A 12,500-nucleotide genomic window follows, 5' to 3' on the forward strand; every position below is an offset into this window, starting at 1 on the left:
TGTATGAGTCTCTGCGAATATAAGATCTAATAGGAGGTTTTCAGTGACGTCTTTGCCGCCATGTTGGTGGACAAAAAACGTGAAAGATCTCTCATTAGCCTCTTTTGTTCGTCCACCAGAGGTCGTACATTTCTCTATTGTTATTGGTGTCTCTAGAGATCGGTTGAAAACGTCCTATACCCAGCTCTCGAAGAAGGTTAAAGAGTATTTGTTCTAAAAGGTGGATGACATTTTTCTTAAAATACTACGACTGGACACGAATTGTTTTGATAGATTGTTTACTTTGTGAATTAGATAGTAATGCTACGGTAGAAATGAATATGAACTGAATCTTCTCGTTGCTGCAGTGGTTGATGTTTCAGTTAACTTTAAAAATTCAAGTTTCTGAATAAGTACCTGTACATGAATTAATTAACAAAGTAATTCTGGGATAATTTGATTCCCTGTGGAATGGCTTGAATTATATATATATTTTAAACTTTTGAATTATTCTTTTGTCAATTGAATGCTAATCTGTCGAGTAAATAATTATTATCATTATTGTTCATTGTATGCATTGTTCAAGAATCTACAGTTATTTTTGGGAATCATCTAATTTGCACATTCTCGCCACCAGAGCCTCGGATCGACCCAAGGCTCTGGGAAACTGTATTTAGGAGAACATGCGCCGTAAGGTTCTTATAGACAAAAATCGGCTATTTGAACCTTACTGCGCTTGCTCACTCCTCGTGCTGACATGAATGACATGATTGTTCTTCACGAAAACCAACGAGAAGGTTTTCCAACCGGCTCTTCTCTTGACTGAGGGAGATAAGAGCTCTGGGGTCGAGATTGCAAATTTGGCGGGAAACGGGTACGTGGACCGGGTGATGCGCAATGCATGCATGGATTGGTTTTCAAACAAATACTCAACAAGTTACTTTTTTCACACTAGCAATTATCTGAGCATAAGATTTTTTAAATGGTTGTTAGAGTATGTCTTTGTGATATCATCGGATATTTGAGGTCTAGCTAAAAATCACAATAAGCTTTAACCGCGGCTTATGAAATATCTCGACTTTTATTAATCTGGGCATCACGAAACGTCGCGGTCCAATTATCCTTTTTTGTATTATTCATAGAGTTAGGGAAACCCTCAAACGCAATGCGGGAATTCGCAACACTGCTGGGAATTTTCTTCTATCTTTACAACTCTGCTATTTTAAGGTAAGGGTTGATTTTGATTTATTACAAGTTTGACTTGACTTGCGAATTACAAAATTTAATGTCAACTTAATTTCTAACAGATTCTTGTTACTCGGCTTACAAGAACGGTCTACAAATTGTTTCAATTTTAACCGCCGACTAATCTCTTTAATACGTTTAATAAATATAGGCAAGAATTTAATTGTCAGCTTTAACACTTTTTTGGTATTACTGAAGATGGAAAAAATTGCTGGATAATGAAGGGTCCGAATTCAAATGTCATTCCCAAATCAAGTGGGATGATATTGATTTTCTGGAAAATAATTTCACAGTCCGTCTGACGGCAACATAGTTATCAGTATACCAATCCACTGAAGCCTTTAAGGTAGTAATATTCCAGTTTTTCTTGATCTGCAAAAAATAGAAACTCACAAGCAAAGCAGACGCAAAAACTGTGTGGTTTCTAATATTTGCATACAAAACCGCATAATTGCAGGTTTCAGTTACTCAAGTATATTAATCTACTGAATCATGTTTACAGTTTATATAAATTTTAATTTGCTACAAACAAAAATTTAACACCTTAAAGGCATTTTGCTTTTAGCATTAAACTGGTAATTGCAATACTTAAGCGGTTTTTTTTTTACTACACATATTGTCATTTAAAGGCCCCTGGCCTTAATTTTTTTGTATCTTGCGAAAGTCAAGTTTCAGTACTATTATAAACGCACACTTAACGCAAGCTCCCTACGATTTCGCTTCGAACGGGCTGCAGTTGCATAAACTTGCATAAAAGATTGGACATTTTTTGCCCCACGGTAGAACTAGTTAAAAACATGGTTCTATCCTTGCGAGAACCGTGACCGTCACAAACCGCTTTCCTTTCAACGTTTGAAAGAATGTTTCCATTGCAAAACAGTTAGGCTTGTTACTCGCTCCCCCGATAGCCTGCTTGCAGGCGGTAATTTATATTTCGGTCGCCATATTGGACGGCTGAAAGTCGGAAGATCTGGCGCGCTTACTATTTGAATGAAATTTACGGTGAGAATGTTTTGACACATAGTACTGCACGTTCTGTACTTAGAAAAATAAAAGGGAAATGTGCTGTATCATTTACCACAAAAAAAACGGGTTGTTCAGGTTGAAAAACAAATGAAACGGTCTATTTTCTTTGGCACTTGTAATTGTGGACAAATGGTACAGAAATGTAGGGGAATTCCTGTCAAAGTGAGAAAAAGGGAATACCTCGAAAGGTATTACCTTTTTTCCGAAAACAATCCACCGGGATGAACCCTTCTTTTTTAATTCTCCCCGGAAGTACCGACAATTCCATTCAAATGGTAAGCGCTCCTGGGATGGGTGGTGTATTTCCCACTCGTCCCAGATCTTCCGACTTCCACCCGTCCATTACGGCGACCGAAATACAAACTACAGCCTGCAAGCAGACTACTCCGCTGAGGGACAAGGGACTTCTGGGGCTTTGTTAAGTTGTAAGATGATGTTTTAAAGAGAAATTTCTAATTGAATGTTGCGACACGTGGAAATTACCTCAGCAAAGAAAACTATTTGGTGTTAGGCTAAGGGGCAGTAGAACACTTCCGATGGAGTTTATATCGATTAATCTTTTTCTCTCTTTTCTTATAAACAGCCAGTGTTTTGTCTTGAAGAACAACACAGAAAGTAATTCAACATCTACAACACTCACACCTACGATGAACGACTCATTGTCGAGGTCCTTTTCTAGCAACACAATGTAAGAGTTTTGAGTTTTACAATTGTTTCCGTCTTGAAATTGCTGACTGTTTAGGGCTAAGTTGTTTTTATGGAGATGATGATGAGGAGGAGCTCGAGGAAGAGGAGAAAGTTGTGGACGAGGTGACGATGATGAGAGAATGTGATATTTTCAGTTGAGCGGTTTTCAAACGAGTGTCGTAAAACCAGAACCAAAGTAATTACTTTGGCCAATCAAAAAGGACTCACGGAGACAATCAAGTAAACCAATCAAAACTCGAAGTAATTACACGTAGCCGACACAAAGAGCGGGAAAATGTGCACACGCGAGCCACGATTGGTTTTGGGTTCTCTTCTAATTGGTTGAGAAAGTGGCGCGAAAACTTTAAACCAATCACTGAGTGAAGTAATGCAAAACCAAAGTAATTCGTTAATTACTTTCGACACTCAATTGAAAACCGCTCTAAAAGAATACCAAAACTTGGTCTTCAATGAAACACAAAACAAAACGATGGCCAGTTGGGTAAATATGCTCTCGCTGGTTTTTCCTGTTTTATTTACCTAACCCTAAGTTTAGGCAGGGAATCTTTTTTTTTTCTTTATTAGAGCCGACTTTAGAGCTTTATTGATAGAGCAAGTTATTAATAAAGTAACAGCTTTTTTAATTACATAATTTAAATCAAGAAAGAAAGCCCAGGTTAAGTCAGTTGCCGAAACCAGCGGAAATTTAAAATCCTCGTCGAGCTTCACTGATGCGAATATCAGAGTTTCAGCTCCTGGAAATTTTCAGTTGAATTTGGTTTATTGGCAAACATCCAAGAGCTAGTTAGGTTTGGTTTTCTAGAAAGGGGGTTGACTAGTTCTGCCCAATAAAACTGGAGACCCCTGCAACTAATTTTAAAGCTGTGAAAGTGTTACTTATTTGATTGATTTTTTTCTTTTTTTTTGTTTTCATCATAAAGGATTCCAGGTAGCTTTCCTGCTCAGCATAATTCTTCTGAAGTAGTAAAACCGGCTAATTCACCCCCATGCTTTGTCAGTTATAATGATTTTGCACGAGTTAATTTGCAGTGTTAATTTACCACTAAAAGATATGTAATATATATTTATATATTTATTATAATTATGTGACAGTTGTAAAAACTTATGTATGCCAAAAGATAATACACAGGCTGGGGCGTTAGACGTGGCCCAGACTACGTGTAGGATTACAGAATCTTCCTAAACTTTGTAAAAAAAAATAGCCGGTTGCCCATCCACGGGCACGACTTCTCCGCAGCTACCACCTCTTTTTTCTTGAAGTCAATGAATCGTGCATCTGCTCTGTTCTGCTTCACGTGACCGTGCTCCGCATACACTGGAACATCCCAGAAGGGCTTGGCCCCCTGGGACTCATAGACTGGTTTAGGAGCTACGGACGAGTACCAGAGGGGAACCCCGTCTATCAATTCCAAATCCCTCAGCTTCTCGAAAAACAAGAACTTGAAAGCCGCATTTTGTCTCGACAGGTACTTGTTTTGTGCGAGAGTCGAGCAGCCAGCCATCACATGGGGAGACTATCGGGTGCTTTGCTACACATCCAGCACGTAAAATCATTGACCTGCGTTGTTTTCGCTTTCCTCGCTTTATACAGCTTTGTCGGTGTAAGCTGCTCATATAACTCTACAATGCCAGCAATAGTGTGTGAGGGTGCCTCCGCCCAGTTCCCCAGCCAGTCCCAGCAGCCCCTCTGATTCAGCTCGTCGTCTTCCCACCTCGCCGAAAGAAACTTTCCTTGCCACCTCTCCTCTTGGATCTTTTCTTGGTGCTCAGCTGTCACAGCTCTCTTTAAGTGCCCCTTAACCTTGTCCAGTGGTACTTCCTGCCCGTTCTTGTCTCGGCACTTTGGCTCAGGAAAGGAGAGCTCGAGAGCAACCCCAAACTCCTAAGCGAACTTGGTGGATTCCTTTATTAGCGATTGGTGACCTTGTGTTGTGGCCCGTACTTCAGAGGCTCTCACTAGGCTCATGGTTGGGTGATTGTTACTATAGAGCCTGATAGCTGACGTCATCTTGATTTGCTTGTACTCTGTCTCCGCTGACCTTAGGCCACGCCCACCTAGACCTTTAGGCAGGTAGACAAGAGAAGTTGATCCAAGCGGATGCTTCCCGTCGCTATCGCTGATGTTCTTGCGAGCCTGTCTATCCAATTTCTTTAAGTCAGAAATATTCCAGTGCTGTGAGCACATAGGTTATGAGAGAACCGGTAGCAAGCACTAGTTGTTTAGACGCCATCACTCTGTTGCTGTCCGCGAGTGGGCTTGACCAAATGACGTATAATCTTCTCCGGTAATTGTTAGCTGCTACCTCAAAAACCAGCTTTTCATCTTGCAATAACTGTTCTGGTACTCCCAGAAACCGATAATGCTAGTCCTCCTCCTTCAGACAATCCACGCTCATCGTTCCCATCACGCATCTTTCCGAATCTTGTACAGTAATTTCACTTCTTACACTTCTTGGGGTTTCACTTTTATTATTATTATTATTATTATTATTATTATTATTATTATTATTATTATTATTATTATTATTATTATTATTATTATTATGGGCAGTATAAAACATCTGGATGCCAGATACCTAAGATTCACTAAGCTAGGCGTAAAGACGTGGCTAGCTCAGTGTCAGATCTATAGATAATGCTAAAATCTAGTGTTCATATCGAATAGTACTAAAATCTAATGTTCATAATAAAGACAATGTAACTATATAACTGCTAAAAGAATCAGTGTTCTATAGATAATGCTAAAATCTAGTGTTCATAGCGAATACTACTAAAATCTAATGTTCATAATAAAAACTATATAACAATTATTCCATGAGCCCGAGTTTGATATGAAGTGATAAAATAACCAACGAGCGTGTAGCGCGAGTTGGTTATAATCACTTCATATCCAACAAGGGCGAATGGAATAATTGTTTTAGTAAATTCTCAAACCGGGTTTTGCAGCCGATTTTTATTTCCACAATTTTACAAAGCGTCCGGAAAGAGCATCTTGGCGCACTATTTTCCATATGACGTAAACTTCGACTATTGCCTCATAGTCGGAGTTTTTAGCCAATCAAAAAGCTAGAAATGCAATAGTCGGAGCTGAAAATTTACTAAATAACTATATAACTGCTAAAAGAGTCAATTGAAACATGAGCTTGAAAATCCTAACACATGATCTTGAATGTTCAGACTGTTGTTCAAGACTGGATGATCTTGACATAGCGGGCGATATGGAGAGTACTGGTAATAACTGACTTCTGCATCCTGCGAGCCACTTTACTACTTGCCTCTCCCACAAGATCTCGAAGCGCTTGACTCACGTCCCTTGAATACCCACCCAAGACGTCGATGACTATGTTGTATTGCTTGACACAATATCCCGGATAACGCATTTGTAGTTCCCACCGAAGGGGACCATACTTGCTTGTCTTTTCCGCGCTCTTCTTCTCGCGATTTTCTACCCACGGGCACGTCATCTCGATCAGCAACACCTCCTTCTTCACCTTATCCACCACTGTGGCGTCTATCCTGTTTGCCGAAACAGTGGTATGGTCAGCAAACAGGGGGACATCCCAGTATGCTACAGCCTGTTCATTCTCGTACACCGGCTTGGGCTTGATGGGTGAATACCATGGCGAGCTCTTCTCAGTAAGGTTTAGGGATCTTAGTACTTCGAAGACGAGAATTTTGAGGGTATGGTTGTGTCGCTCTAGATACTTTGTCTGGGCCAATGCGCTGCACCCTGCCAAGATGTGTGAGACACGGTTCATTTCCGCACAGCAGAACTTGTGCCTGTCTTCCTGTTGTCATATACCTTTGTCGGGAGGAGCTGTTGGTAAAGCTCCTCAATTCCAGCAACTGTGTGTGACGGTGCTGCCTTCCACTGAGAAAGCCACGCAAAGCAGTCCCGGTCTAATTTTTCATCTAGCCATCGACATGCTGTCAGTTTCCCTTGCCATTTCTGTTCTTCTGTTCTCTCTTGGTGCTCTTTCACCAGCGCCTTCTTTGTCCACACTCCAATCTTCTTCTTTTCTATCTCTTCGCCTTCTTTCGTTCTGCCTACTGGTTTAGCTAGGGTGCCTCAGTTATTATTATTATTATTATTATTATTATTATTATTATTATTATTATTATTATTATATGACAGTATATACTTATGGATGCCATACAAAAAGGAAGTCAAACCCGGGGCGACAAACGTAACCCAGGGGCCTTGAGCGGGAAAACAAAAAAAAAAAATATTATTATTATTATTATTATTATTATTAGTCAAAACCTTAAAAACGTTTCAACGTTTTGTCCATGGACGGATTTAGTCAGTAAGGAAGTGTTTATAATTGATAAACTAGGTTAAATTTCTACAAAGCGTGGGTAGATCTTTGAAATACGTCCTAGAGGATGTTTAATATATGAATGTTCGAACAAAAGAAGCTAAATTACGTTATAGTTTTTATATAAACACTATAAATGACATGTTACGTAAAATGTTTAGTCACTTTAGCTGACAGGCTCCAAAGGTGTCAAAGCGCATTCATATCCCATAGACCCATATTGATTAGTTCCGCCTATTGATTGACTTATTTATATCTACTTTGTTGGTCTCCGTCCCCCGTCGCCCCAAATAAAGATTGGCACCAGGTAGTAAAGTAAAAATCGCTGGTCGAAAGTCATATTTTTAAGAGTTGCAGTAAGTCAATAGTTGAAAGAGTTTTCGCTCGTTTGTTCAAAAGTATATTTGTATCCGTGGTTTCCGAAAACAATTTGAAGCCTTATTAAACTAATCAATATGTTCGTCCACAGGGAATACCGTCTTAAATATGAGGAGCTGGTAATACCAGGATGAAATGTTTCTGATCTTTTGGAAATTGTGTTCAGGAATTACGACAAAAGGATTCGTCCATTTTACGGAGGTAGAAAAAAAAATGTCCAGCTACGGTTTCTAATGGTGCAACGCTTCCTGTCTATCAGATTGAGTTAACATTGTATCGGGACACCCTGTTGGCATTCGTCTATGCAGCCATGCGAGTGTCATGAATAGCCATCTTGTCGCCGACAGAGAATACTTCTTTAACCCCTTCTGATCTCTGTGCCTCGTATTTCGTTACCCTTGATTGCAGGAGCGGATCCAGGATTTTTTCAGGAGGGGTGCACCATTAAGGAATGCCGTAGGCAGTTGTATTAGAAAGCTTATCTCAGGGGGGCGGGGTTGCGCACCCCCTTCACCCTCCCCCTCAAGATCCGCCCCGGGATTGGTGTCTTTTTAGATAGTTGATAGATAGTTAGATAGACAGTTTATTAAAAATATCATATTGCAGCCAAAAGGCTGAATTTCATAGTATTTTACAATAAATATAGAAAATGTATGAAATTGCAATAGTACAGATTATGTTTAAAAGCTAGAAATTGATAAAACTACTAAGTTAAGAATCGGTAAGTTATGTACGCAAATTTACACTAGGTTTTTGTTCGCTAATCTACATATTGCTGGGATGAACGAGCGCTGGAAATGGTTGGTTCGCGCACGAGGAGGGTGGTACCCTCTTTTTCCCCTAAGATTGTAAGGATTCTCATGATAGCGACCGAGTTCGAGTTCTTGCTTGTGCATTTGTCGCAGCGCAATACCCTTTTTTTTTTTTTTTTTTTGCATTTTTGGGCCAAACGTACCATTGACATTGAGGCAAATAGTTCTTTTAGTGTATAATAAAACTGGTGATATAATAAAGCCCAAAAAGATTATTTTAACTCATTCATTACTGCAACGATTACACTATTTTCGGGCGCAAAAAATGCAAATCCCGCGTGAGTGAATAGCAAGAGGCGGTGAATAGCAAAGATATTTGGAGTTTGAGTAGCCAATCAGAGCGCGCGTTCACTGCTATCCTCTGTTTTAGCATATACTAATTAACGATTATTCACCGATGTTCGCCGAGCCTGAGGTGAATAATTGTTTTCGTATAATTACATAGGTGATTATTTGAAAAATGTGCATTTTCTTTGAAAGAATTAATTTCCTCGTCTGTCACTTCGACAAAACGGACTGCGGACACTTTGAAAAAACCGTTTAGGTGATTATCGCTTAATAATCAGCTCAAGTGCAAACAATCAGCGCAGAGAACTTTCAATAATCACCTACTGTAGGTAATTCTACTAATAGTGGATATTTAGGGAGCCCACTAAGCAACTGTTTTTTCTACATCATATCATGTCTAAGAGGCAAAAGTTTCTTAAGCATCCCTAATTTTGATGATTATTTTCATTTTGCAGTGCAAACACTTCATTTAGATTTAGAAATGTTGATTTTGTCATTTGGCGAAATTAGTGAGACAAGCATGGTGAGTTCAGAGTCAATTCACAAAACACGGCTTTTTTCGCCGAATCCCCGAGTCATTTTATAAATTTACCGGCCAGGATAAATATGTCCCATCTCCCTCCGACGTCTGCGAAAAGACCACATTTGGACCATTTTTAGTTCCGTAATTAAGCAATAGAGGACTTTTTCCGCGTTCACCTAGCCTCGTGCAAACACGAGGAGAGTTGGGAGAATTCGAAAAAGTTATGCAAAACCTGAGACGCAGTCGAGGGTTTGCATAACTGTCCAGAATTTTCCCAGCTCCCCGAACGTTTAGATGAGGCTATGTAAACGCGGAAAAAGTCCTCTATTGCTTTTATAAAATTGTTTTAAAAAAAGTTCGACAAATGAAGGAAAATGCTGATTTTTTAAATTTCTTGATTGAAACAGGTTTTCTTGATACGTGCTCATGTGTCCTACCAGCCAATGAAGACGCGCGTCTGACAATACATAACCAATCAAAATTCGCGTGATGTTACAGCTGTTTTTACATAATCTCATCTAAACACAGCTATTGGCCAATGAGAGAGCGCGTACTATCCTAATTATTCTATAAGTAGCAGTATAGCACTGAGTACAACTGTCACTTGACCGCACACATCCTTAATCCAGGATTAGCGTAAACGTTTTTTCACGTTTTCCACTTTTTGGTGAAAGTTTCTTTTGCTTATTTTTGTTTTTCAAGATTGACTTCCTCCGATGTAAAGTTTTGTCAAATATCAGCGTTGAACAGCATTTGGGAGTAAAGAAAAAAATCCTTGGTTATTTTTTAATCTGGGATTAGAGTTAATCGGCTGAGCTCCAACACGTTGTTGCGCATCAGAACTAACAATTGCACGGTTTGACTTCTGTTCGGGTTTTTCCGAGTATCTACGATTCATCGTCGGAAACTTCATCCTTTATGCCCGGTAAAAATTATATGTTGGAAACAAAATGACGCTGATTAGCGAAGTCCTGTATGGGGCTGTTACGTAACGATTGTTTAAATTTTTCTATTGGTTTACGGAATTGTCAAATGAAGTTGCATTGATAAAAAATTAAAATCAAATCAAAATAAAATAAACAAATAAATTTTGTATTGGTGTTCAGTGTAATACTCAATATAACCGCTTTGAGTCGTGTGGTGATAATGGAGCTTTCTAAATCATTGCTTTTCACTCTTGCAGGACTTTGAAGTCGATTTGTACCTAGGACAATTTTGGCAAGATCCGCGTTTAGCCTTTGGAATAAACAGGACCATTATCCTGGGCGGAGCATCATGCGAAAAGTTATGGTTGCCAGATACGTTTTTTGTAAACTCGATTGATACCAGGATACGCAAAATGGTCTTCTCAAACAAAAAGGTCTGGATAGACTTGAGCAACGGGAGTATGATGCTAAGCGCAAGGTGATTCAACTTAAAGTACTATGTAAAGTAAAATAAAGTAAAGTAAAGTAAAGTAGACCTTATTTAACGTCGATAACTCGTAACAGTAACTTTTAAGTAATGGTCCGGCTAAGAAGCAGGCAGAAAACAATAGCCCTCGGCAATAGGGTCAATAATTTTGTGGTGCTAATTGGCGCATAGAGCAAAAGCCAAATTTCACCAAGATACAGATAATAGGGGTAGGGAAAAGACAAGGCCTAAAAATGAGGTTTTTTTTTAAATTTGTTCTTAGTTTTTTCGGTTTTTTTTGGTATTAGCCAATGAGATGAGCCGATTTAAATGGAATTAACAATTAACTGTTCGCACCTTTTTAATGAGTTTTGCCGTACTCCTGCCTACCTTTTAGCTGGTCCAATACTTAATCACTGACAAACCTGAGGTCGACGGTGCGCTCATTTTACTCCCCCCTCTCCATCAGTGCTCCGTTTTACGGGTATTTAAAGCTACTAGCTACACGGAAAGGAAAGGAGTCGAAACAAGGATGCGAGATCCGGGAATCGAACTCAGGACCTCTTGCACCAAGGCCGCGCACTAACCGACTGTGCCATCCTTGCTCCTATGTAGAACTGGAACAAGAGTAGAGAGTGAATGACTCGCGTTTTTTTAAGAGCAGAACAAAGATTTATTTCCAGCCTCTTTAAAATGAGAAAATTTCACTATTTTATTATATTAAAGACGCGACGTCTATAAACCATGGACGCTGGCGACTAACTTGTGTTAACAGTACCATATCTACATTGCTACGTATCATTTTGTATTATAGATGATTAGTTTTTGGGAGAAACTACTGGCCTGGCATGCGAAATGATCACTTCCCGGTTTCCATCAATGGCTGGAAGTCGTCTCGTGCTATTATCGCAAATCGGTGAAAACTCGTTATTCTTGTGATTTTGTCCGCTGTTAGGGTTGCCCACTGAAAATTTCATGGCTTCCCTGGCCACTGGCGTCTGCTTTTGAAATGCTTGACGGCGTTCACTTAAAAAAAGTAACAACGCTCGATGTGTCAAGGCAGTGTTCCAAATAAGTTGTGTGTCTAGCCCAAAAAATATCCACAGACAAAGCAGACGCAATGACCTGGTAAATCAAGAGATACACTTCAAAAAATACGTAGATACCTGCTGTTATCGACCTCACCTTGAACACCGGGGGAAAATCCCTTATATGGGCTATGTAGATATGTGCGGCCCCAAAGGGTATATATTTTTATTCGTTTTGTTCTGAAATAGGGTATCAATTTTGACCATTTTGGTCTGAAATATACGATGGCACAGGAGGGTCACAGTTCAGTTTAATTTTTCACACGGCCCAGTTTTAATTTTGTGAGTCGTCACCAGTTCTCTCACAGGTCACAGGTCATTGTTTTACCAATACAGAAAGTATCCTAAACATTCATAAAACCTAACTTTCAGCCTACAAGCTTTTGTTTAGGCCCGATTAGGCCTAAAGTTAGCTTTTATGAATGTTTAGGATACTTTCTGTATTGGTAAAGCAATGACCTGTGACCTGTGACCTGTGAGAGAACTGGTGACGACTCACAAAATTAAAACTGGACTGTGACCCTCCTAGACCATCGTAGAAATAGGAACAAGAATAAAAGCAAGGTGACACACGCTAACACCAACCCGGTGTGGCCAACACATCACGCATGCGCACAACCATTTCACCCGGTCAATTAGCAGCCATAAACAACTTTTTCGGCCTTTAGGGCCTCATCAGCATGGCGTAGCTAACATACCAGGCGGTTCAAGTGAAGCTATGATCCTCGCAGGTATGAACGCA

At 39.7% G+C, this 12,500-nt stretch overlaps 1 pseudogene; it reads left to right on the plus strand.

Moving 5' to 3' along the window:
- Positions 1-12,500, plus strand: part of LOC138042205 (gamma-aminobutyric acid receptor subunit beta-2-like) — a 19,655-nt pseudogene that overhangs the window by 603 nt on the left and 6,552 nt on the right.

This window comes from Montipora capricornis, chromosome 3, assembly GCF_036669925.1.
Source record: "Montipora capricornis isolate CH-2021 chromosome 3, ASM3666992v2, whole genome shotgun sequence".
Classification (NCBI taxonomy): domain Eukaryota; kingdom Metazoa; phylum Cnidaria; class Anthozoa; order Scleractinia; family Acroporidae; genus Montipora; species Montipora capricornis.